The 27936-nt window shown below is 37.8% G+C and overlaps 2 long non-coding RNA genes across 2 annotated transcripts in view; both read right to left on the reverse strand.

Moving 5' to 3' along the window:
- Nucleotides 1-3521, reverse strand: part of LOC144195663 (uncharacterized) — a 131730-nt gene extending 128209 nt beyond the window's left edge. The window contains exon 1 of the long non-coding RNA XR_013326126.1: nucleotides 3399-3521. This is a non-coding gene — a long non-coding RNA (uncharacterized LOC144195663). The remainder of the gene's footprint in view (nucleotides 1-3398) is intronic.
- A 3280-nt stretch (nucleotides 3522-6801) lies between these two features.
- The window catches only part of LOC144195948 (uncharacterized), a 28192-nt gene continuing 7057 nt past the window's right edge, over nucleotides 6802-27936 (reverse strand). Inside the window, exon 2 of the long non-coding RNA XR_013326188.1 lies at nucleotides 6802-7262. This is a non-coding gene — a long non-coding RNA (uncharacterized LOC144195948). The remainder of the gene's footprint in view (nucleotides 7263-27936) is intronic.

The raw sequence follows: 27936 nt of genomic DNA on the forward strand, positions 1-27936 counted from the left end.
AGATACTAATTTCATGAGTTTCAAGCGTATCAGCGTTAATATGCATTCGTTCATTCAGTGCCATCCTTCTAAATTCAGATTGAAAGGACGCCTATCGCTCTCAATGGAGTAGAGTAAAATAAAACATCGATCATTTCGACGCAATAGGCACCTTAAGGGACATTTGTGTAGCTAGAAAATAGTCTCTTTTGAACATGAACGCTTTACTTTTTTCTGATTTTTAAAAAAAAATCCTGAGAGTATCTTAATGGTAGCATGGCCTCCCATCACCACATAAAGTGGCTCTGTACTCTTTCAAATACACTACACTGTAACTATAGCAATACATTTGAATGGATAAACTGTTTAAAAGAGGTGACATAAAAATGCTCGTGTAAGAACAGGACCTGTGGGACTGCTTCAAATTTAAGTTGACGGCTCTTTGTTTTTAATTAGTTCGGGGGTTGACACCAGGAAAGGAAAATGGGCAAAATGTTCAAATAAAAAAAAGTTGTTCTAATTCCCACTCTCCATCATTCTCCACCTACCAAAACTTGTGACCCATATAGTGCAGTACCTTTTGAAAGAAAGTGGAGCATTCCAGACATTTGAAGTTGGATGCCGTTGTATATTTGTGTGCGTCTGCAAATGTATGCTGGCCAATTCTAATCACTCTAATTTTTGGCTTAAAAAACTAAATCAACAACAAACAAGGAAATGTTTTGTCTTTAATTAAATATGCATACATACTTGTTCAGTCAGCTTTTCAAATTGCATGACAACTAACACTGCCCCCTTCTGGAAACCAAGATTGCAACTAACTAATGTTATTTCTTCTTTCTCAGCTAATGAGCAAATTTGAGCTAAAGTGTTACTTAAGACTGCTTTTTTAACATTGGAAAAAGGCTTAAGGGGTGTAAGTAGGAATAGTCATTCTACCTCAAGTTTAATTCAAGTAATTTTTACAGCAATACAGATTCAAACAACCCCATTTTGTTCTGATTTATTGTGTTCAAGTCGTCTATCTCATTTTATAGCAGTACGGGATATAATTGGCCAAAATGCCTAAGGCCAAACCACACTGCTAGTGTACATACTGAAAGTAACTTACTATGTACCACAAAAAATGGTTCTTCCACTGTTCAATCTACCTGACATGCCTCTGTCCTTTACCAGCCCATGCAGAATATTGTTTCTTCTGCGTGTTGTTGTTTTTGTTTTGTTTTTTGTTTAGTTTTTATAAATGCTGTGGGGGTTTGTTTCCTTAGTCTATAAGTCTGCGTCTTAATACTGTCGGAAAAGTAAGTGAAATTGCCATCATAAATTCAAGTATCATTCTATTTATGACTCCTCAGATGCTCGTATGGAATAATAACAAATACTAAATAATAAAAATGGTATTCATGTAAATTGTCCATTCACCTTAGAATAAATGAATACCTAAGTATTACAATGTATGTCATTATTCATTATTATAATTTTTCAAACTTGAAATCTGCTGTAAAGCGCACAAGTGCTCACATGAGAGACTCGGACAAAAGGGAAACATAAGGATTTGGCATGTCGATGGGTGGAACGCGGAAGCATTCTAAAAGGGGGCCGCCAGATCCCACCGAGTGGATGTCACAGCCAGATGATGGGAAAAGGGTGCTGGCCTCCATTTGAATTAAGAGAAGGCTTAATGGAAGGCTACTGCATTGCTCAGTCTTGCTTTTAATGCCTTTCTTGCTGTTTTTAACTCACCGGCTGCCATCGACATTGTTAGATTTCCAATGAACAAATGTTAAATAGTGGCCAGCTCTCCCATTCAGCCCAACTGGATGTCTATTGCTAACAAACTAATTAAAATTCCCAACAGATAGATAAATATATCCACGTGATTGGAAATCAATCATCATCATACTTGGCACTGAGAGAGCTTAATAGTATACTTTTTTAAACCCAAAGTACTTCAGTCGATAATGTTCGGATGAAAAACTAAAAAAAAATTAAACTTTGATCTTCTCAAAAGAAATTAATGTACAATAACAACCTGTGTGTTCTGTATTCATCTTATTTTTCTATACGGAGATTAAAAAAAAGGGGTGGGGACACAATTTTGACAGCTTTCCCTGGCCTCACACCGTTAACCAATCAACATTCGGAATTTGAGCGTGGCGGCAGCACAGGGCGTGGTTTCTGACGGCCCATGACCTTACATGCACACACTAACACATGCAGATGTCTGCTGCATGCTTAGGGCCATTTCTATTCCATGTGGCCAATTAAAACTACCTCACAGTTATTGAACAACAGTAATATCACAAAAATGTGTCACATTGATGAAAATTCTTGTTATTCCAAAATTTGTGGTTCTGAATCTATATCTGGATGTATCATTTTTTATTAGTTCCCTAGATTCTATTTTATTGAAAATTATTTTTTAGGGAATGCAAATTATTTTAAGCTATTTTTTTTTTTACCAAAGTCAGTATAAAACTGGAATCAATGACTAAAAAGGTAAACTGTTAATGGTAAAAATGTTATGAACAATATGAACAAGATACCACTAATATGAGAATATAAAAGAATATGACTTGCATGAATACTAAATCATAAACTGATTTGAAATAAGATACCAAAATATGTATGGAATCAATTGGGGAAAAAAATCATGCAAAAAATATATTTTGGGAAGTGTATGTAATATAGAGAGATATACAAAATAAATTAAAAAAAAGACCTCAATGTGCATTTAGAGGTTTCTAATGGAGTACAGGTGACAACCCACTGGTCAGGCACACCGAGTTATGATAGCTAAAAGCATTAGATGTGTATGGAAAAGTGTGCAGCGAGACAGAAAGGCAATATATGGCTTCTCATTTTTATATATTTACAGATCGGGGCACTCCCTGCTTAATTTGGAATAAAGAAAAATGATCAAGTGCCACAAAGTATTTTTTTTTTAGGAAAAATTGAAATCATTAACTACAATCACAAGTACAAAAATGTGCTTATTGAAAAGTCTAATCTAAAAACATTTCATAATGTATATATTTATGTACTACTTAAGACACTAATAATACAAACATTGAACAATTGCATATAAAAATTCAAAAGAATAAAAATAAATTCTAAAGAATAAAAATTTATTCCAAAGATTGGATAAAAAAGATAATAATAATTATACCAAACTGTAAATTCAGCCATGCATTTCTTCCCTTTGTGTTGTTCACATCATAGAAATATGAGCAAATATAACAAGCAATTGTTTGCATTCATGATTTGTGTATATTATCAACCCAACTTTTACACTGGTCATCTTTTTTGAATAGTATGTATTCATTTGCACCTTTGTCAAATAAAATGCATTCCGGATGCCAGATCAAGCTTAATTTTTTCAGATTTTTCAAAATTCATTAAAACATTTGCAGGCTTACCTTGTAATTCAGTTTTAATGGAAAACGACCGTGGTCTGGCTTCCTCTGTCTCCTTCTTCTACGTCTCTCCCAGTTAGAAAAGACAATACTGTGTGGAACATTAGTGTCATCTAGCGGTCAAGTTTGAAACTAGCATCGCTTCAGTACTCATTCAGTCTATATAGTACATGAATTGATCAAAATTGGAAACTGCTAGAATAAATATTTAATGTTAAATTAGGTATTATACTTTGGTATAAATTAGTACCATTCATCTACAAATGTACTTTTTATTTAAAATATGAATTTCTCACTTAACTACTTCAAATGAATGTTTTTATTTATGTCTTTTGGGGAGGGGATATCTAGGTATATATTTACATTTTTCCCCCTTTTAATCCCATTAATTGCAATTCCTATCTCAGCATGCATTGTTAACTTAACGCAGAATGTATAAATTAGTTACAATTCAGCCTCAGTCATTAGGTAATTGCAAAAAATAATAATAATAAAAAAAGGTTCCTGCTGAACTGTCATTTTCTAAAATAACCCAGAGGCATTTTCCCATATTTTTCACATATTAGACAATTTTCCTATGTTTTTGTGCACAATTAATGGAAAGCAAATGTGTGGTCACACAGATAGGAGTGACGTTTGATGATGATAATGGTGACCATTTGTGGCCTCTTCTCCATGCTTCATGAACACATTGGCCATGAACAGACACCCCCACTCTCCCTTTGCTTGAAAGTGAGACTTTATCATGAACTTCGAGCCTAAGTGCTCCTCTTCATGTTGAAATAAAGTTATTCTGGTCTGCCAGTTCTTCCCTTCCATCATAAAAGTGTCAAGCTTAAGATATAAAAGCAGCCGACAACAAGCCAGAGCTGCCCGCCAATAAGCATGCCGTGTTACGTATGCAAATGACAGTAGAAAAAGCACTTACAATTGGAATTTATAAAAAGTAAGGAGAAAGAATTAATGTGGTTAATTTCAATGGGTCATGGGTGGCTGGAATAGGGCTGCCAATCATTTTCGCAGGGAACAAAATTATGTCAGTCCTTATACTTTACTGTTGCTGTGGAGATTAATTTAAATAATAATTTAAATTGCTTGTGATTTCTCCATGACGGCAACAAAAAAAAAAAAAACAAGTCCAAAGCATAAGAGCAATTATTTATTATTATTATTAAAACTTTTGTCATTTTAAGTAGAAGAATGAGATTGAATATGTTAATATTTATTATTATTCTGATGAAATCTGGCCCCATAGTTGTGATCAATACACTTTTAACATTCTTATTACTGTTTTATTTCTATATTTTTTCATAAAAGAATTATTGTCATATATTCTACTAAAATGAATACATTGACCTACTACTACTACTACTACTGATTAAACTACTTAAACAACTACAACTTTAATTGTAAATTATTTTACCAAATAATGCTTTTTCTATGTATAACAGCCAGCAATTCTGTAATAATATTATTAGCCATTTCACCACGGTAGACCAAATGATGCAACAATATATCTTGGATGTCATTAAACACAACCAGAATTCATATACAAATTGCTTTGATTGTAAAGTTTACTGTTTATTTTTTAGCAAATAGAGAGACAAAGAATTTTGAGTCCACATTCTAGTAAGAAAAAAATATGGTACATATTTGTCTCTACATCATTAAATGAATGAACTCCATAATACAGACTTTTTTTAAAGTAGATATTTGCATGACGTAAAAGCTACGTGTACGACATGTACATCCAAGAGGGATATACTCGTTTGTCTGTTTAAAATGCTTTGCATAACTGCCATACCTTCTCCACCGCAAATCAAATATTCATGCACTACCTTGTTGTCTCTAGTCCTGAGGGTAGAACTGGAATTACATATGCCTCACACATATCTTCATGAATCATATATCACTGTATACCTACACATACTTGTAGTCACCATGATGGGGTCCTCCTTCACTAACATACACACACATTAAAAAAGATGTCGGACTGAATAAAAACATGAGAAAACAAGTTTATTTGGAGCTCCTGGACTTCAGCTAGGACAAGAGGCCAAGGAAGGCAAGACAAATGAGTGGGGGAAAAAGTGAGGTTGTTGTGTGAGTGTATGTCACACTGCCGAGGCGGTGGCCTTTCGAAGGGGCCGGTCCAGGCCCGCCAGTTCCCTTCAATTAAAGTGGAAAATTGATGTGTATCATTAATTATGGCAGTGCGATCATAAATCATCACAAGGTGCAGTAATTAATAAATTTCAAGCGGTGAGAAGAACATGACAGAGCGGAGATAAATAAGGGGAAAGGAGACTGGATTTGAGGAGTGGTCCATCAGTGGCTCGTAGTAGGGGAGGGGGCCACACTCACACGCTCTATTTACTGGACCACTGGGATGTGACGTGAATGTGTCAGTATCCGACCAACACTACACTTACTGTCCAACCCTTTTTCTCATTTTGGGAAGACAATTAAGACTCAATGAGACAGGCACTTCCTAGAAAAGAGGTTGGCGTTCCTTGTCCAGTTGTTCTCTGCTGCGAGTGGTGATGAAATGAACAGTGATTAAACTGATAGTCTTAGCCAATCTCATGACAAATTTTAGCTACTCATTTTAATATAATTACCAAAATAAAGTTTGTTTTTAGAAAATATAAAGGATGTCGCAGCATTTGCATGTCTTGATACACCGAATGGTTCAACAAGGATTTAATTATATGATATAGAGTGTTCCCTCGCTACTTCGCGCTTCAGCTATCGCGGACTCAGAGCTTCGCAGATTTTTTTCAGGAAAAAAAAAATAAAAGATTTAAAGATACTAAGTTAAAATTATAAATTACATCATTTTACAAGAAGTGGAAACTAAATATTCAATAAGAATTAGTAATTGCATCAAAAAAAGGCCAACGAAATGGTAAGTAACATGGTGAGAGTTCAGGAATCGCATGGATGACGTCATGGCTGTTTACAGGGGCATATTGACCGCCCAAAGAAAACAAAGTTCACAACTCCCAATAACGATGTTTCTTACGTGCAAAAAAACTGTAGAAGATCTTCCATCGGGACTAATATGATGTTTTTGCTTGGTGGTGCTTTTGTGCACGTGTTATACGTTTCTTTAAACATTTTTGAAGGGGCACGCCTACTTCGCGGAAATGCAGCTATTGCGGGGGGTCCCGGTCCCCATTAATCGCGATAAACGAGGGAACACTGTATTATATTGTATTTAAATATCAATGAAAATTGTCATGTTTTAAATATGCTGTTTCTCGAGAAAGATTTTTCAACAACTTAAAGGTCAAAATTGCTTTGTATTTTTTATGACTTTAGGGAAAACTCAACTGGATTAAACGTGCATTTATCATATTATATCATCTGAGCTGAACCCCTAAGGTAAGAAGCAGTGGCGATTAATAAAACGGTTGAAAATTTAAATCATAAAACAGAAAAATGTAATCTTCATCTTCCTCCACAGCAGCTTTACCAGTGAAGCCCGTACATCCTTCTCCCCAGCCACTTCAATCCAACTGTTCCAGGAGGATCCTAAGACATTCCCGGGCCAGGCGGGAGACATGGTCTCCCCAGTGTGTCCTGGCTCGGCCCCGTGGCCTCCTTCCGGTGGTATATGCCCAGAACACCTCACCAGGAAGGTGTCCAGGAGGCATCCTAATCAGATGCCCCAGCCAGCTCATCTGGCTCCTCTCGATCCCTAGGAGCAGCGGCTCTACTGCGAGGCCCTCCTGGGTGACCAAGCTTCTCACCTTATCTTTAAGGGAATGTCTGGACACTCTGTGGAGGAAATTCATTTCAGCCGCTTGTATCCGGGATCTTGTTTTTTCGGTCACAATCCACAGCTCGTGACTATAGATGAGGCTAAGAATGAAGATAGAAACATTTCGGGTCATTTCCTTCTTCACCATGACGGACCAATGCAGATGCAGACCCCTATCCACCCTCCCGATCTCCCACACTTGTCTTCACTCACCCATGAACCGTGAAACGGATCTGACTTACTGCTGGCTATGCGCACCAGACTCTGACACTAGTCACAGAGGGACTTGACCCCACGTATCAGGGGTTCTGGTACCCTACTCCCCAAGGGGACACAGTTCACAAAGCATATGTAGACTGGTTTTGGCAAACTTTTTAAAAAGAGGGACCACCACCTTGCTTAACGTTAATTTCCTCCTTATTCTTTGGCCCATGCCCTAATAGAAAATGTTTGTGATCCATTTTAATACATTAAAACTATTTTTCTCGTCCTTTTCTTTCATTTTTCTGTGTTTCTGACGTTTAACATAAAACATTGTGAAACTTGATTTTTAAAGGGTTAAGTTGTTAGGTTTATTTTTTAAGACCATGGAAAAACTATAGAATTTAAATGTAATATGCTACTTTACTTAAGAAAAATCAGCATTATGATACAAGTTTTATAACCAATTACTTTTGTAAATATATATAAAAATACTTCACAATAGATATTTTTACAGCAAGAGAGTGCTCACTGCATAAAATGGCCACTCACACCTGGACAATGTATATGTACTTCATGAATTCTCAAAAGTGCAAGAGGACAGAAGACAGAGAACCCACTAAGAAATGGTCTATTGCCTTTAGCGGTCTAAGTATAAGTGTTGACTGAGTCAGACATTTGTGGATTCACACTATCGATCGGGTAGATGGCGAGGAGATAAAGGGAAGGGCTGAAAAGTAAACACTGCGCCAGATGACAAGAGACACATCACCCGGGAGACCTCTACCTTTCCTCCTCTCGCCGTGACCCAAAACCGTGGCCATTGTAATGCACTGCATCTGAACGGATATGCAAGAGGTCATTGTGAAAATGTGAAGCGAAGAGGGGATTTAAGGGAAAACACGCATCTAAGCAAGAGTTTAATATCAAGAGCGCCTGATGGAGTTTAATCAATACTAGCCCTCTTTTGTTCCCAGCCTGCTGAGGAGATGGGCCATTCACGCCAGAAAGGTTAACACTCAGGGTCAAGTGATTTCACACCAACACCGGGCTCCTCCGTGTCGACACAGCTACCACGCCTACAGTCGCCATGACAGCAGCATCCTGATTTATGGGTTGTGAGAGGGTGAAGGGATGGAGAAAGAGGGACGAGGGGGAGGCAGTGTTACCTTATGATAATACTCAGTGCGAGACATGAGGCAAGAGAGCAGCCACAAACTCTTGTGGGCGTTGCATCTTTGGCTATTATCATTATTTTTAAATGCGTCTTTGAATTTAAGCCAAACGCTGCTTTAAAAAAAAGGCAGAATTATTATTCGGTAACATTTGCTCAAAATGTGCATGTATTCTATTGACATTAACAATCCTAATGGAACAGAATATGAGTCTTTCTAGAACTCAGATGATATATTTTTTAAAAGAATGCATTTTTTTTATATCGAAAGAAAGATTAATTGCAGAAAATAATTTTGTTTAATTTAGCTTGACAACAATAAAGCCAATTCGTTTAAACTAGGAGCTTGTCTGTGAATGCTTATGTATCAGTGCAGCGATTATTCGCAGGCACCCTCTCTCAGTCAAAATGGATTGGAGGTCTCGCCCCATCAATGACAGCCAATGAGTTAAATGAGTGCCCTATAAAGGGTTAAATTCCCATTATTCTAAACAAACCACCCCCTGTGGTTTGGACAATAAATAATCTTTTTCAAATAATTCCCTGCAATAATATTCCCTGCAAGTTCACCAGGATGCAGACCATCATTATCAGTAGGAGGGGACAAGCGGCAATTAATAACACAGCCACCCATCTCTCCAAGAGCATCCATCTTGCTTTCATTCGGTCTATTCCTGCTTGTGCCTTTATGTGAATAGTATGTAACGTTCAACTATTCCTTTCTTAGTCGGCCAATGCTTGTTTATTAAGATATTATTGTTTGATCCCAGGCTTTAATTTTTTTCTTACAACTTATTAACACTGAATCCGGAAGTTCCTTTGATATGCTTCCTCATGTTTGGAGGCAATATTCTCTCCAAAAGAGCAATTGTACGAGGGTCTCAGGGGTTGACAATAGCAATTAGCTTCAATGAGGGTACGATATGAGAGCAGCTGATTGACAGTCGCCCCTGGAGAAAGAGCCGAGTGAGGTGACAGCTGGGCCCTCTGCTCTCACGAGCTGCCCCAGGCGCTGGCCCCGTGTCATCCCACACGCCAGCCAAATCCTTCCTCACATGCATACAGTCGCATAGGAACTTTCACTGTTGTTGTGGACAAAGTCTTCACTACACTTCAAGATCTTTCATTCTCATATACCCTGTGCGTCAGTGAAAGACATGACCATTTCTACAAGCCTGTTATTCTAGCAAGTAAACATAAATTGCCCAAAATTTTATTTTAAAATGTAAATTAAGATACTAGCTAATCAAAATGCATGCTGAAAAAAATAATTTATCTATGTAATTATATATATATTTTTTTTATATGTATATATATTTGTTAATTTTTTCCTTAGATGTATTTATTTCATCAGCAGAGTATTTTTTTATTTATTGATTTCATTTCTATTTTTCAGTAAAACTTTAAATGGATTTGATTTGATGAACAATTACATTACAAATTAGAAATCAGTAACCCTCTTATCATAATTATTTCAAACTTTCTAGATTACATAAAATACAAAAAAAATCTGAATTTAAGGTGCACCTTTGATTAAGGAGTTTCATATGTATATGAAAAATTATGCAATGCATTTTTCATTACTAGACTGGTCGAATGTGTGTCTTGAAAATTACAATTGAGCAATATAATAATTGAATCACTTGGACATTCATCATTAGATTTGGTCAATAAATGACTATATCTCATGCATCCCAATCATCCTTGTCCACTTTATCTGTATGTGTCCATCTTTCTAATAGAGTGGAGCATTGTGGTTTGCTAGCTCCTCTGTCTGAGCTGCTACCGCGGCAGGCCCAACACATCAGTGAGTGTTTCTTCAGTAAAAGCCTGAGGAAATGAAGCGCTGTCCGTCTATTGATCCCCCTACACTCTGCTGTGCATCAGGGAGACTTTGTTTTCACTGCCTAACAGAAACACAGCTCCATCAATACTGTATAGCTCTCCTCGGCACAAGCTGCTTTTCTCACACAGGCGTGTCCCAAGGGGCTTGTGATAGACTCCACTAACTATACACAAACTGTACAGAGAGCGAATACAATATGTTTGAGTGTGTTGTGATGCATTTGTCAAAGCGTGGAGGGGGGCTGTGGGATGGCAACAGCAATTTAAGGAGTATAAAAGACGTATAGGCAACAATGCATTGTGAATGATGCATTATGTAATCTGCCCCGGGAGTACACCAATCCTACTCCATCTCGCTCACTTTTTCTCGCCTTCAATTCCTCTATTTTATCCATTTTTATCTCTTGCTTCCTGTGAAGTGTGCACGTGTCACTGCCGGCGCTTTAAAGATGCACTCACACGTGTCAAAGTAAGTGCCAATAAACAAATCACTGTGCTAAGCAACATCAAGGTCACATCAATCAGACATGTATGGCGCTTACTGGAGGCTAGGAGTTATAATAGGGAAACGGCACCAAACATACAGCGGCACTAATTGATAATGCAACTGACAATGATAGAAGTCCAGTCCATTTGGAATGGAAATGCTGGTAGCCATATTTTATACATATACATATATACACATATATATATATATATATATATATATATATATATATATATATATATATATGTATATATATATATATATATATATATATATATGTATATATATATATATATATATATATATATATATATATATATATATATATATATATATATATATATATATATATATATATATATATATATATATATATATATATATATATATATATATATATATATATATATATATATATATATATATATATATATATATATATATATATATATATATATATATATATTTACATACACACACATATATACACACATACACACACATACACATATATACACATACACACACATATATACACACATATACACATACACACATATATACACACATATACACATACACACACATACACATATATACACATACACACACATATATACACACATATACACATACACACATATATACACACATATACACATACACACACATATATACACACATATACACATACACACACATATACACATACACACACATATACACACATATACACATATACACACATATACACATACACACACATATACACATACACACACATATACACACATATACACATACACACATGTATACACACACATATATCCACACATACACACATGTATACACACATGTATACACACATATATATACACACATACATATACACACATATATACACACATACATATACACACATATATACACACATACATATACACACATATATACACACATATATACACACATATATACACACATATACACACATATATTCATATACATTGTATTGTTACCTAAATTTTCACGCAGGCAAAAAGTAAAAAGTCTCTAAAAGTCTCTATCTCCCACCAACTTTCTGCAATTAATACCTGTCTGTATGAAATTGTCAGTTGAGTGAGCAGCCAAGTAGGGGTTTTTATATGGTGACGTGACAACAAAAAAAACACACAGCTGGACCACAACTGACTCATAATTTGTGTGCTGATGCATGAACTTAACTTTGGAAGCAGCAGACAAACTCACGGGTGGCTCCAGCTGTGTCCCTCTTCTGGACAACAACACTATTAAATTAGAGCACCACAGCGATCAATTTAATAAGCACTGAAGCAGATCATTTGAATAAGGACAGTATTAGTATTCCGGCTGTGCTCAACTAAGAGCATCTGACCTTTTTAACCACCGGGAAGATCCTTGAACACATCCAGCTGAATCAGAGAGCGCCATAATAAGCCCGTCAATGTTTAACAGTGTCAAGAAGAGGGATTTCTTCTTAAGCCTGACACCTCCACCCTCTCTGATAATTATTATGGTCTATCAAGCTAGAACAAGGCCCCCAGCAATTTGGGCGAGCACTTCAAAAATTTCTAAAATAGATGTGTGATTAATTGCTTTGTACATGGGACAAGCATTTGACTACATTTCCTTGATTAAGTAGAAGAAGAATTATTTGTTATGCTTAAATATTTTTTTTAAAGACAGAGAATCTCAGTCAATCTCAATTAAAAATGAATGTTATCTGTTGTGCAGAATTCAAATTACTCGGGTCCATTATACAAGAAGTGATTCTATTTTATAATTTAAATACTTTTTCTTAATTATACTATTCTCATGTTCTCTTTTTCTCTTATTTAAACTTTTGTATTTAACATTTTTAACAGATAAATTAATTGGTAAATTAATAACATATTAAAAAACAAATAAACAAGGGCCTGAATTTAAAAAAATATATAAATAAACTCTGGTTATGGCCCCCAAATAGAAAGAAAAATTATATAACAAATTGGCTGACATTGACGAGTAACATTTTCTATAGAAAGACCAGATTCCCCTTTAGCCACACTGTAGTTTTGTCATAATTACACTAACAACACAGATAATCTATAATCTTTCATCCTCAACTTTTTACTTTTTATAATTAATAAAATATGGTAATTTATACCTTTTTTATATCTATTTAAAAATAAGCATAGTCAAAAAAATACAACTTTCAACAAATATTATTTTTGTTTCTAGTTTCAAACAATAAATTTGTTTGTTTTATTTCAGTGGATAATTTAATAGCAGAAAACAAATAAAATAGAAATAACCTCTAGTAATGTCACCCGATGACATATTTCCCAATTCCATTGTATGCAACGTCAATGCCTACCTTTGACAACAGTAGACATCTGACTAATCTACACTTGTGGACTGGATTGGCTATCAATGCCCACCTTTCACCATATATATATACATGTATTTTTTTTTTTTACTTAGAGGACCTACCATTCGCTGCCAGTCAAAATAGACTGTGACGTCTAGTGTTGTCAATGGCAGCCAATGAATGAAATGAGTCCCCTATAAAGGGTTAAAAATGTCAGTTGTTCTAAGTGAGCTTTGCAATTACTGAAATGCTTCAAGGTGATTTGGATTCAACGTGCAAAGTGTTAATCAATAAAGAGCTGTGAGCTCACCAGGCTCTACAAGGGACATAGAAAACAAGATGTGCGACTGGTCATACAACTGGCACCACTTGGGCTTAATCCAACCGTACAATAAATAAACAATACAGCATCTCATTCAATTACCACACGGCACTTAAATGGCAAGGACAAGAAAGATCCATAAATAATGGGGAAGCTACAAGGTAGATATATATGCATGTCCTGGGAAATAGCCTGCTCTTTTACAGGGGCTACTTGCAATGTTGATGAATTTTTGCTGCTTTGGAATCATAGCTTAATGTCAGCCAGTAATTTGTTACAATTAGTCATGTGATTTATAGGAGTGCCACAGTTAAGTGTATGCTAACAATTAACAGGGCTTTTTTTAAAGCTATTTTATGCTTATTAATGGAGTGTCAAATGAGGGTACAGCATTCACCAAGATGGTGTGTGGGTTAACAGAAGAGATGGTAAATTGGGGAAAAACAAAAAGCTATACTTACAACCCCAAAGTACTTCATTTGTCCTCTATGTGCGTGATTCAGTGGGACTGACCTTTTCAATATAATAAATGATGACTACTATATTTTCCTTTATTAGCTGTGTATTTCTCTTTTCTACATTACTGGTACTACTTGAGTTAATTTGTGCAAACTAACCAAATGTGAATTTGTAAAAATATTTTCATTTAAAAGATTGTTTTACATTTATTTAAAGTAGCAGCATTTGGCTTTTAAAACCAACAGTTACATAGGAGCCAAACATCTGTTCTGTCTGGCAATAACAGGGTTCAAGTGGAGCAATGTGCCCCTAAACGGCTAATAAATGGCACAAAATGGCTGTGCAATTAAATTTATACACTTGATTGCACTGCTGTCATGTCCACTACAGGCTTATCGAACACCTGGGATCTATTTCCTAATAGAACCTTGGGGAGAGTGGGAAAGAAAGAAAGCATGAGGAAGAAATGAACAAAGCCTTTTTTTACTCCGGTATTTTGGGCAGCAGCTTGAATTGTTTGTAGATGAGCCTCAAGAGCCTGTGATTTTAGCGAGGCAAGAGAAAAGAAGTCTGAGTTTATTAGGCGACGTTGGAAAGCAAATTTGTTTTATTTTTCGTACAATAAAACAATGGGCTTTTGTTTTGTATTCAATAGTAAGATACAGAGATTGGGTCTGTTAACTGTTTTGATAGTCAAAATGATTTTGTTGGAATTCTCCAAATTCTCTTTTTTGAGCCTCTGAATGGAAAATATAGTCTTGTTTGTATTGTGTTTTAATTTTATTTATGTTTGCTTATTATTACTAGTGTTTTGGGAGAAAAAAAAACAAAAAAGAAATTTGATTAAAATTTTATTTTAGCGAGAAACATGATGACAAAGCACATTACTTTGGCAGGTCACACAAAATGATGTAGCTGGCTGGATCTAGCCCCTGATACCTGTATTGTATAGTTTAATATGTTTAAAATTTAACTCATTAGTTGTCATTGACTATATCGGGCACCAACATTACCGATCAAAACAAAATGGGCGATTCCATAAGCGCTGATGCTGGTTTTAAAACCTCTCTGCCATCTCAACACTCCATCTCATAATTTGAAGGGGAAAAAAGGCGTCAATATAGCAAGTTAGAATCATTAATGAATCTTTTTTGAAATGTGTTGCTCAAAACTGTCAAAAGAGAAAAAAAAATCTGCACTCTTTCACATGAATCACTCTGAATACATAAATCATCAATCATAAATCAAGTTTTTTATCCTTTAAAATGACAGACCGGCTATGTTTTTTTTTTTTTTGTAGAAGAACACAAAACTAATACAAATTTATCGGCACATTTAGGAAACTTATTTCATTTTTTAAAGAAAAAATATGAGAAAGACAATGCATTTTCATTTACCTCTTCTAATTTCATAATTGCTACAGAAATTTCATAAACAGGCCCCATTTTTGGTAGTCTGGACTCACACACCTGCCGCTGAGCTTGTGGAAAAAGGCCAACTATAATTCTGCTAACCCTTTCTTAATTGTGAGAGGGTCACTCACTATGCCCAGCAGAAAGCATTAAGCCAATGAACTGCGACTGACAAGGGCAGATTCCCTACCAGCGTAAAGGCACCTTCAGAGCAGGCTATGGATCAATATACTGTATAGTGTGTACTGTGTACATATATACATATTGTTACTTACATATACCTCATTTTCCTGGACAAAAGATGGCCCATTTTCATAGTTTGGCTGGTCCTGAGACATAAACTCAGGTGGGACTTAAATATGATCGGTGTTTCTTTTGGTAAACATGGTCATGTTTTGTTCCATTTGTCTAGTTATCTATATAACTGTAATATCTTATTTAAATAGAAAAAAAGGATATGTATTGACCGTGAAAAGACAATTTTGTTTAAAGGATTCAAGTATTCATTCATTTTCGGAACTGCTTATCCTCATGAGGATCGCAGAGGAGCGCTGGAGCCACCATAGTTGCACACAGTCATACGTCGGGGCAATTTAGAATGTTCAACCAGCCTACCCTGCATGTTTTGGGGATTTGGGAAGAAACCAAAGTATTCAGAGAAAACAGGCAAACTCCAAACACTGAGGACTTTCCAAGGATCGAACCATCAACTAGAACTGTGAGACTGCGCTAGTTTTCAAGTATACAAATCGTGGTTTGCTAAACTGATAGACTCAAACACAGGCACGTGTAATAACGGGATTTTGTGAAGTCACGAGGAAGGACAGGCAATTTGGGATAATAACATTTGATAAAATGTTACAAATGTTGTCAAATAAATGAAATGCAGTGGGGGGGTTTTCTCAATTTATTATAAAAGACTTATCCACTGATATGGACATGATAAATGTGTTGTCTTTCCTATTACAGAAATCATATTTAACTTGTTTTATTATCACTTTTCTGATATGTTTATGATTTGCCTCTACTAAAATAAAATTGGGACTAGTGCAGTTCCTTCGATGGGGAGTGAAAGGCCACTTTTTTATTTATTTTTTTAATCTTAGCCAATCTATTGTTTCACTTTCATACTAATTCCAAAGCGCCGTCAATTGCGAATCGTCAGGCAGCCTGCCTCTATTCTAAATGTATGTATGTCTTAACTGTCCGGCTGAGATGTACCTGGAATGCTTCTCATTGTACAATATACAAAGTATGTATAATTTTGTATGTAAAATGACATCAAAGCTTTCAATTCAATTCGTGAGGGTTTTTTTGTTCCCCATCAATATGTATTTCGCAACTTTTAGTTAAAAAGTACGCTACATTTGTTGTAATTTGTCTTTGAGGTTCGAGACACCATTTTTCCTGTTTCCAGAATACAAATATTTTGTCTTAATGTAACATTCACTTCAAATGTTCAATAGTTTTTTTCATTTCTTGTCTCAAATTATCATTTTTTGACATGTCATCATCATTAAAGCCAGTGTGGTTACTTGCTAGAACGGCCATAAATCTTGTTAAAGTAAGCAAAAGCGCCTCTTGTGCCGTTTCCCCAACAAGAGGCAACCTGTCTGTAAGCACACACCATCTGCACATAGTTAGCACCTTTTGCACGCAGATGGCGGGCGAGTACCGGCGAAGTTGCACCGTCCGCACGTCTAACCTTACAAAGCAAACTAATTAACAGTAAAAACGCAGCGCAGTCTACAGCGAGTTATGAAAGAATTTGTGATGACTCTAATGAGGAGAGCGAGAAAGAACTGTCATCTAGATGCTAGTGTGAGAGGAATGGAGGGGGACCTACTCAGTTTAGTGGACTTTTTAAGAGCCTGGATGAATGCGGACCACTTGGTGCCAAGCCTTTGTCCAAAAACACAAGGCTTTAACAGCAGGATGCTGGGCAAAGGGCATCCATCTTAAAGGCGGGGGGAGTAAAGCCTTAGTGGAGTGGGAGGAGGAGGTACCCTCAGTCTCATAATTAGCCCAAATGAAAGATTGAGCACTATGGAGGTGACGGGCATGCTCTATCAAACATAGACTGGGAGGTTGAGCTACAAGACTTCTTATCCACCCGACTTTTGTATTCACCCGTTTACAGTGTGACACCTCAAAAGTCGAAAAAGTCGTCAAATTTAAACTCTGCCATAAAATTCAGGCGGAAAAAAAAGGTTGGGGAAAAAAAATCTAACTACAAGAATGCATGACATCAGCATATTGCCTTCACCTCACTACACCTCTTTTGAGCTTCAAAGGAATTGCTTCTGGCAGCTGAGGTTAGGGTGTTAGTAAGAAAAATACATGAAACAAAGAAATAAAATCTACCAGACTTTGCAATAAAGGAAGAAGGGTTTACACTGAAAGTAACAATACCAGCAGCATTTCAATATTTTTAAATAAGTTACTTTAGAGCCCATGTTTGTCTCATATGTGTGTTGTGTTTAATGCTTTTAAAAGCCTTTAAAGTGTTCAGTTTTCCTAATGCGCACATTTTTAGATTGTAGGAGTAAAGATGGATTATGGCACGTTGATGGCACCCAAAGCAATGTTTTTATTCTATTAGTTTTGTATTTATTTAAGTGCCTGATACATTTTTACATTTCCATAATGTTTTTAGGTTGTTTTTATTTTTAACTAGTGGTTTTAGTACAATTTTAAAATACATATTAGCATTAATGTAGTATGTGTTGGAAGTACACTATTTATTTAAGTGCACACTATGTGTCATTTTCTTTGTCACGTGTGTTTTTAGCTTTGTATTTTACCTCACATAAAGTATTATAAATTGCTCGAGAGCCGTCTTATTTTGCAATTATTTAACTGCAGCCAAATGTTTAATCTCCAATTTGAATTACAGAATTTTAACCTAAAACAAATACTTGAAAAATTAATTTTCATGACTACAACAATTATTGTTAACATAAGACAAGAGGACTACAGATAAAAACTAACACTCTGCCTTTTTTAACCACGTGTCATCATTTATTTCAATAATTGCATTGTGCTCTTTAAAACTAAATTAGGCTTAAATTATTTTTACTAAACTGCAATTAAACAACACCATATATACTTCTTAAAGTCAGGTTTTTTTTAACTCATATATTTCATTTTTTAAAGTAGTTTGTCACTTAGAAATGTTCAATTCATTTGAACTGTGAGGGCAGGCAGTAAATTAACACTCCATTCACTTTTCTTCCCAGTTCAAATCAACTGGACGTCTACTAACATTAATAGCAGCCCCTGACTTAACTTGTGGATTGTCCTTACTGCTGTGTGTTCAGAAGGCTGTGCACACACTTTCCGTGGCCCATCTTCACGGCGAGGAAAATGAGTCAGTGGAAAAGAGGACAATTCCTTAGAAAGTTAATTAGTGAGAAACCATGCAAAAAGAGCGGAAAAGTAGGAAATGAGAAGCGACCCAGCTGCCAAAAAGTAATAATGGTTTCATTATTTATTTCATTATTCATTTATGGATGTGTTCAGATAGAATTAATAATAGAAATTCCTAAGAGGAAATGTTTGCTCTAGAACCCTATTATGAGGAGGCCAAGTCCAGTGGCACACTTAGTTAACATGTGCAAATGTACAGCCCCCAACAAATAAAATGTAAAGTTAGCTTCCCAAGCTTTGCTCATATTTTTGGGCTAGGAATGGATTATAATCCCTTTAGAGGGCAAGTGATTACTAAAACCTGGTCAATTTTGAGTCACTCGGGCCACAGTATTAACATTTGCTATTTAAGTGTGGCTTCTATGTCCCAAAATATGGCGTCCATAAAGATGGATGCCAGCACATCATTATTTGTCATTGTTTTTAATGAAGAAATGTAATTCTAAATCAATAAAATCTTAATAAAACTGAAAATACACTCTTATGGCTGATAACACTGAAAACAGTTCATTTAAAAAGAACAGAAAAATAGTAAAAATAACAAAAAAAACCTTTTCTGTTTATTTTAAACTAATAAAGTGAATAATTGCAGACTTATTGAAGACAATAAAAAATGACAGGTGAATTGTATTTCTTTTTAAGGTTCTTCAATTTAAAATATACATTTTAAAATATACAAATCAAATAATATTGACTATTACTTCATTGCCTGCCATTTACAACAATTGAAGAAGAAAAAAACAAGGAGGGCTGGCTATGAATCCTCATCTTTCAGTCCTATTGACCGTGCTAGACGTCTAATCCATTTTATCTGGGAGGTCTGGCAGTGATCATTTGCATTGATTTAAATGAGGGACATCAGACAGTTAATAGTTATTATTAATAGGAAAATAAAACTGTCCGCTATGTAGAAAACAATACACAATCAATTACTGGCCCTCTTTGGAGATTAGAATCTGTGCCACATTAGATCTTTTTAGTCCAAGCATTACTCTGTATAGTATTCCCTAACTGGCCAGTGTTTGCATTTGCTCACTGTTTACTGCAACACTTCCAGGCCAACTCACATTTGATTTCCCCCGTTGACACCAACCAAGAACGCACTTCCAATCCACGCACGGAAGAAAATGAGGCCAGAAAGAGAAAGCGAGGACTGGCGAATCATTCAAGGCTGTCCAAAGATTTCTATTACAAAAACAGATTTGATATTTGTTTCCAACTTTGCAACGTAAAGGCAACTTGGGATGACTGTTTTTTCTCTTGGCGGATTATTTTTCACTTATCAAATGTGCCTCTCGCTCCAACTTCCCAACCGCAGGCAACCCTCCTTATTACTGGCTTTGTTATATTAAGGAAAATTGGGAATGTATGGCGACTGGCTCATTGGATGTGGGATAAAAGTAAAAAGTAAAATTGTGTTAATAAGAATAGCCTTGTTTTGCATCAGCTGGGCATTTTTTTCCATTTGCAACACACAATGTAGTTCTTTTTTCTTTCCACACACCTATTTGCAGCTTTAAAATGCCAGAAGCATGTGTGAATAATCACAGCGAGGGCCTCCGCGGCCCTTTCGTCTTCTTACAAGAGGTTGGGAGCAAGGGCACGTTGAAGGAGTATTGGGATGGAGGGGGGAAGGGGGCGGGGTCTAACTGTGAAAGTTAACACATTTAGGGTTCTGAAATCCTCACAAGCTTGTCTCATTAGCTGCTAATAGGCAAGACTTTCCCCCGTCCTTTGTTCTACATAACTTTTGTCTCACCAGTAGTGGGTGGTTGGGTTGTAGGGAGGGAAAACGTGGTCAGGTGGATGGCAAATTGCATTTTTTTCAAGTACTCTGCTGAGAGTGTTAAACCCTTATTGTGGAAACAAACACATCTGCCTAAGCATTAACCTGAAAAAGCGACAAGAGTGCAAAAACTGAACTCTCAACCCGTTAACACCGAGATCAAGGAGAGAGTCAAATAGGAAGCAAGGGTGGGAGTTATTTTACCCCCCACCCATTGCCGCTCCTTCACCTTTCCCAACCAAGAAATGATAGAAAAGAAATAACAAAGTTTAACTGCAAATAATGATCAAGGCTCCTCTCTGTTCTCATCCCAAGCCCACATGAGTTGTCATGCAAAGGCAATGACCAGTACTTTTCTTTAACTACCGCACATTTTGACAAACATTAGAGGAGACAATAAAATACATACCTAGCCGTAGATGGCTTAGAAAAAAAGACAGGAAGAAAGTAACATGTAGAAAACCTCCAAATTAACAACCTAACTTCCTGACAGTAAAAAAATGGGCTTTGAATTTACGGTGTGTGTGAATGCTTTTCTTCAGGCATATTCTGGGCATGATTTGAAAGGTATAGTCATGTACCATATATGCATTCAGATTTTTTCTGAATGTCATTGTGACCATCTGTCTTAGAATCAATTTGCCCTCTTTTCCTTGTTAAAACGTCTTGTTTTTGTTGCTTGAATTTTTCAGTGATATAGTGTTACGACTCCCCCTGGGGTATGATATACCAGAGAGTCGCAACTATCACAGCAGACAGGTTCGGTCAAAGATGAGTTCGGACACACACTGCAAGTAGCCTTCAGTTATTTTTATTTACAATAAAGTCAACAAAACAGACTACGGGATAACATAGGGGAAGCACGAGATATTAAAGTGGCACCCTCAAATAAACACGGTAAAACCCCCTCCCAGACAGGTGTCCAAATGAACACCCACAAAAATACAGGAAATCAGACCGAAGGATGCCACCGTTAAACTGATGTAATATAATCTAGACAGGGGAATAACTGTGTCTAAATGCACAAACTATATGTATACCCATGGGTGTCTAAACTTATCTCAAGTCCCCCTATGCAACCCAAAATCATTAACAACACATACAAAATATAACGGAGTAACATACTCACAAGCCTGCAACTCAGCAAGGCAAGGGCCAGGGCAAGAAGGCAAGGTAAAAGGCAAGGGGAAGGGGTGAACTGACTACTGAAAAGGCTTTAAATAAGGGCAGGAGGGATGATTGGGGAATTAATTACAGCTGTGTTTGGCCTGGGCAGGGCTCTGTCACAGGGGTGGAGCCAGAGCTGGAGATAAAACACCTCCTACTGGTGTGTCCAGGCTGCCAGCCGTAACACCTCCCCCCTCAAGAGTCAACCTGTTGACGAAACCGAACCACCAACCTGCCCCAATCAATCAATACACTCCTGTTAAAACTCTCCTAAACTTGAGATAGGGCATTGTCCGGTGGGCGTCCGCGCCAGCCGATGACAAGGCGCGGCCGGTCCGGCGGGCGTCCGCGCCGGCCGGTGATGAGCCGTGGCCGATCTGGCGGGCGTCCACGCCAGCCGAGGACAAGGCGTGGCCGGTCTGGCGGGCGTCCGCGCCGGCCGGTTATGAGCTGTGACCGATCTGGCGGGCGTCCACGCCAGCCAGAAACGAGACGAGGAAGAGGTCGGTCCGGCGGGCGTCCGCGCCAGCCGATGACAATGCCTGGCCGGTCTGGCGGGCGTCCGTGCCGGCCGGTGATGAGCCGTGGCCGATCTGGCGGGCGTCCATGCCAGCCAGAAACGAGACGAGGAAGAGGTCGGTCCGGCGGGCGTCCGCGCCAGCCGATGACAATACCTGGCCGGTCTGGCGGGCGTCCGTGCCGGCCGGTGATGAGCCGTGGCCGATCTGGCGGGCGTCCATGCCAGCCAGAAACGAGACGAGGAAGAGGTCGGTCCGGCGGGCGTCCGCGCCAGCCGATGACAATGCCTGGCCGGTCTGGCGAGCGTCCGTGCCAGTCCTTTAAGTCTTGGCCAAGCCCCCTTCCTTTAGGAGACACTAGAATTTTAGAACGGTCAGGCACCTTACCCTGGTTGTTCGGAGGGTCGCCAACTCCCTCGTCCAGGGGTGCCAGAGCTTTGCCGCTCTTGCAGTTGCCGGCACCATCATCCAGGGGCGCCGGAGCATTGCTACCACTTCTGGGCGGGCAGTCGCTGGCCAGAACGGTGCTTGGCAGAACAGTGCTAGAAAGAACTGTGCCTGGAAGGCCGGCCGGCACCGGAAGCCTGGTTAGTGGCTTCGGCACGGGTGCGACTGGCGGCCCCAGTGGCGACAGGAGTACTTTGCGTGGCCTCGGCACCGAAACTTGGGGTTCTTTCTGCAGGCTGATCCTCGCGGCGGGCATTTTCTTCATGCATTGTGCTATTTTATTTCTTTCTTCGAATGCGTTTTCCTTTTCAAGCCACTCTTGCTCCAATTTTTTTCTTTCTAAATTGTCCTGCTCCAAAATATTTTCTCTTTCAATCAGTTCTTTTTCTTTTCGCTCTGCTTTCAAGGCCTTTTCTCTTTCTAGTCGATCTTGCTCCAAGGCTTTTTCTTTCTCTTGCCTCTTAAATTCCAAAACTCTTTCTTTCTCAAGCCGTTCTTGCTCAAGACGTGCTTTCTCTAAACGTGCAAACTCCAAAGCTTTTTCTCTCTCTTGCCTCTTAGATTCCAAAACTCTTTCTTTCTCAAGCCGTTCTTGCTCAAGACGTGCTTTCTCTAGACGTGCAAACTCCAAAGCTTTTTCTCTCTCTTGCCTCTTAGATTCCAAAACTCTTTCTTTCTCAAGCCGTTCTTGCTCAAGACGTGCTTTCTCTAGACGTGCAAACTCCAAAGCTTTTTCTCTCTCTTGCCTCTTAAATTCCAAAACTCTTTCTTTCTCAAGCCGCTCTTGCTCAAGACGTGCTTTCTCTAGACGTGCAAACTCCAAAGCTTTTTCTCTCTCTTGCCTCTTAAATTCCAAAACTCTTTCTTTCTCAAGCCGTTCTTGCTCAAGACGTGCTTTCTCTAAACGTGCAAACTCCAAAGCTTTTTCTCTCGCAAGCCATTCTTGCTCCACACGTGCTTTCTCTACACGCTCTAACTCCAAAGCTTTTTCTTTTGCAAGCCATTCTTGAGCTACACGTGCTTTCTCTACACGCTCAAGCTCCAAAGCTTTTTTTTTCTCAAGCCATTCTTGAGCTACACGTGCTTTCTCTACACGCTCAAGCTCCAAAGCTTTTTCTTTCTCATGGCCAAACTCAGCCACGGCCTGTCCAGGCTTTAATTTGTGATTTCTGAACTTTTGGCGGTACGTCTCAGGCACCAGTTCGTAAACGCGCAACACTGCTCTAGCTACCTTATCATATACCAACCTGTCTTCTATCGACAGTGTACTTAAAGCTTCAAGGCCTTTCCCTGACAGTTTCCTTTGTAAGACTAGAGCCCAGCCCTCTTCTGGCCATTTATTGGACAGTGCTATCCGTTCAAACGCACCAAACCACGCCTCGACGTTCGTCTCACTGAAAGGCTGTACAAGCGGAAGGCTTTCACTAACTTTAAACCCCCTACTTTCTACCATATTAGAACTCTTTAAGAGTTCAATCTCCCGCCTTTTTAGTTCAATCTCAAACTCCATTTTCTTGAGGGCCAGCTGATGAGCATATTGCAAATCAAACTCCATTTTCTTGAGGGCCAGCTGATGAGCATACTCCCTTTCCCTAGCCTCATTTTGCATACGTAATATCTTTAGAGCAATGGGGGCATTTTCCCCAATAGATACAGCACCATATCCCTCTGGTTTTCCTTTTAAACAAGCCCTGGGATTTATAACTAGAGCCTTTACATTCAAGGTGACACCATCCCTGCCTACCTCATCTTTCTCCATCTAGACAGGGGCCCTTGCCTTCACCGGCCTACTGCACATGCAGTCCGTACCACCAATGACCAAACTGCTGCTGTGATAACAGATCTTAATGATCTCCCGGACGAGCCCCCACTTGTTACGACTCCCCCTGGGGTATGATATACCAGAGAGTCGCAACTATCACAGCAGACAGGTTCGGTCAAAGATGAGTTCGGACACACACTGCAAGTAGCCTTCAGTTATTTTTATTTACAATAAAGTCAACAAAACAGACTACGGGATAACATAGGGGAAGCACGAGATATTAAAGTGGCACCCTCAAATAAACACGGTAAAACCCCCTCCCAGACAGGTGTCCAAATGAACACCCACAAAAATACAGGAAATCAGACCGAAGGATGCCACCGTTAAACTGATGTAATATAATCTAGACAGGGGAATAACTGTGTCTAAATGCACAAACTATATGTATACCCATGGGTGTCTAAACTTATCTCAAGTCCCCCTATGCAACCCAAAATCATTAACAACACATACAAAATATAACGGAGTAACATACTCACAAGCCTGCAACTCAGCAAGGCAAGGGCCAGGGCAAGAAGGCAAGGTAAAAGGCAAGGGGAAGGGGTGAACTGACTACTGAAAAGGCTTTAAATAAGGGCAGGAGGGATGATTGGGGAATTAATTACAGCTGTGTTTGGCCTGGGCAGGGCTCTGTCACAGGGGTGGAGCCAGAGCTGGAGATAAAACACCTCCTACTGGTGTGTCCAGGCTGCCAGCCGTAACATATAGATACATTAGTCCAATAGTTATGATTCAGAGGACAGGTTTAGGGTTAGGGTTATGTCACCCATAAGTTCCAGTTACCTTCAAAAGACTTATCCTTTTACATTCAGAAAAAAAAGTATTGAATAACAGGACATTGTAATTCAGGGCAAACACTGTCTGCTGTGATCCGTTTTAATGTCCATCATAAAAGTGGATACACATCGATATGGTACATGTGCAAGAGAGATTCAGGACACTGTGAGGAGAATAAGATATGATTGAAAAAACATTAACTTATTGAAACCTTGACTCTTTTCTTTTATTAACTATCATCACATGTTGCAAATTCACATAAAAACACAACTAAGGTTTAAAATCTGATTCCAAGGTTTAAGGAAGTTTTAAAAGTTGCAATGTGCTTTGGATTTTTGTTGAATTTTGTGTAATTATTTTCAACACATTTTTAATTCATTGTATTTTCATTCAAAATAAATTATCCTGTGTCTCTATCACATCATTTTTTTCAATTATTCTCTTCAAAAATTTGAAAAATAATGTACTGTCATTTTAAAATTTTAACCTACAATGAAATACAAAAAAAACTTGCAAAACTGCAATGTATATTGGATAAAGTCTTCATACAAAAGGCTATAATTAATCATCATGTTCAAGTAGTAGTAACAGGAAAAAAAACACTACAATTTCAAGTCTGCATGACAATTTTAGTTTTTTTATCAACATAACAATTTAACTCCACATAATTGTTTTTCAAATTGTTTCCCAATGTTATAGAACAAAAAAACCGAATAGGTCACCAACGGCTAACATGGCGTTGTGTTTCATTCAGCCTTTATCTAGCAGATCAAGGGCCTTGAACTAAAGCACAATTGACACTGACCTCACAGGGCCCCCGCAACTGAGAGATCTCTAACAAGGCATTAGCAAGCTCCTCAAATATATCTTACAACTCTAAAGAAACACAGCTGCACTATGCTGTTTTTCAAGGCAAACTTGCAAGCAACATGCGGTCTTCGGGTGATTTCGCCATGCAGCCGGGAATAGTTCAAGAATTTAAAGTAATCGGCCTGGCAGTGAATAATGATGTCTCAATGGCATTGGCAGTGATACAGGAAAATGACAACTGCCAGCCTTTCTCAGTTCAAATAAATTGGACATTGATTCCACTCAATTCAACCCATATAAGTTAATAATGCATTATATTGAATGTGTGTATGAAACAAAGCTTGGAGACGAGGTATTAACACCCTCGAGAGTGATGGATGCCCTAAATTAAGACGGTACTTGGTGAATTGAACGCATCAACAACAGGCAACTGTTTTCCACCAGTACAAATCTATTAAAAGATAACAGCAATGCCACCCTGACACTATATTTGTAAATTATAGCTTTTTTTTTAGTACGGGACTCGTGCAAGGCACCCTTTCAGAAATCTATACTCTCCCTTAATATTCTCATTGGCAGTTTCACAGTGCCATCCTGTGGTTGATATCCACACTACCGGAGTACATAGATGGCTATTACGTAAAATTTTAACTTTTTTAAAAAAAATGTGTATGTACCTGTATGTTTAATTGAATCTCAAGACTTCATGATGTTTCAGAAAATGTGTGGAATGTTCTATTAAAAATGTTGACAACAAGTGCTCTCGACATGACACATTTACAACGTATCTTAAACTAAGGTGTGTCACATAAAAGTATGTCATATTAATCACTGGGTAAATATTTTTCTATAGGCCACACAAAGTGTAAGAGGGAAAAAAAACAGTAAATACTTCAACAGGTAGCAATTTGTCACATTGGGAAAATGTATCCCAACAAAGGGAAGGGCAAAATTTACAATCACTTGGGAAATAACAGTGTACAAAAAAAGGACCACTTTTTACACTCGCTCATCTCCCACAGACCACTAAAACCTTCTCATAAATCTCCCTCCAGAAGTCTGCCATTGGCAGATATCACACCTCGACAAAGCCGTCGGCCACCATTGTCTTGACAGAAATATGATATGTGAAACTGCAATGTCACATCACTTAACATGATTTAGCCTAAGCGAGAGCACACCATTTTAATCAATCAAATATGTCACCTTTCTCTTGTAATGATAGTAGAGGTATAGTGCGATCTACTAAGACTCTTTATGGCTGCTGATTTATATGTCTTCTGATAGCAAATGGACTGAAAGAGTCTACTGTCTTCCTCTCTTTTGGGTTTTAATCAAATTGGCAAATAACTAGCAAAGGGCATATACATTATAGGATACATTTATCATGTTTTGTTTACAAATTTTATAAAATGCAGTAACATGTCACTTGTTTATTTTGATGTATTCTCATTGCATGATCAAATGATACAATACGATTGCAATAAATCAGTTGATAAAAATTAGTTTGATAGTTTTATTTTAAACAAAGCAAACCACAAGAAATTTGTACTAAAGCAATGTTTGATCACTGATAAGCAGTTACTGCAGTTTACTTAAAAATAACTTTACTCATTATTCATCATTTAAAAGTAATTACAATTTCAAATGACATGATTTAAATGGAAAAAAAATAATCATTTTTAACAGACATATTTAAGAATCTTTTTAAATTGAGTCTTACTTCTGAGAGCAGTACAAAAGGTGAATTG

The sequence above is a fragment of the Stigmatopora nigra genome, chromosome 4 (genome assembly GCF_051989575.1).
Source record: "Stigmatopora nigra isolate UIUO_SnigA chromosome 4, RoL_Snig_1.1, whole genome shotgun sequence".
In the NCBI taxonomy this organism is placed as follows: domain Eukaryota; kingdom Metazoa; phylum Chordata; class Actinopteri; order Syngnathiformes; family Syngnathidae; genus Stigmatopora; species Stigmatopora nigra.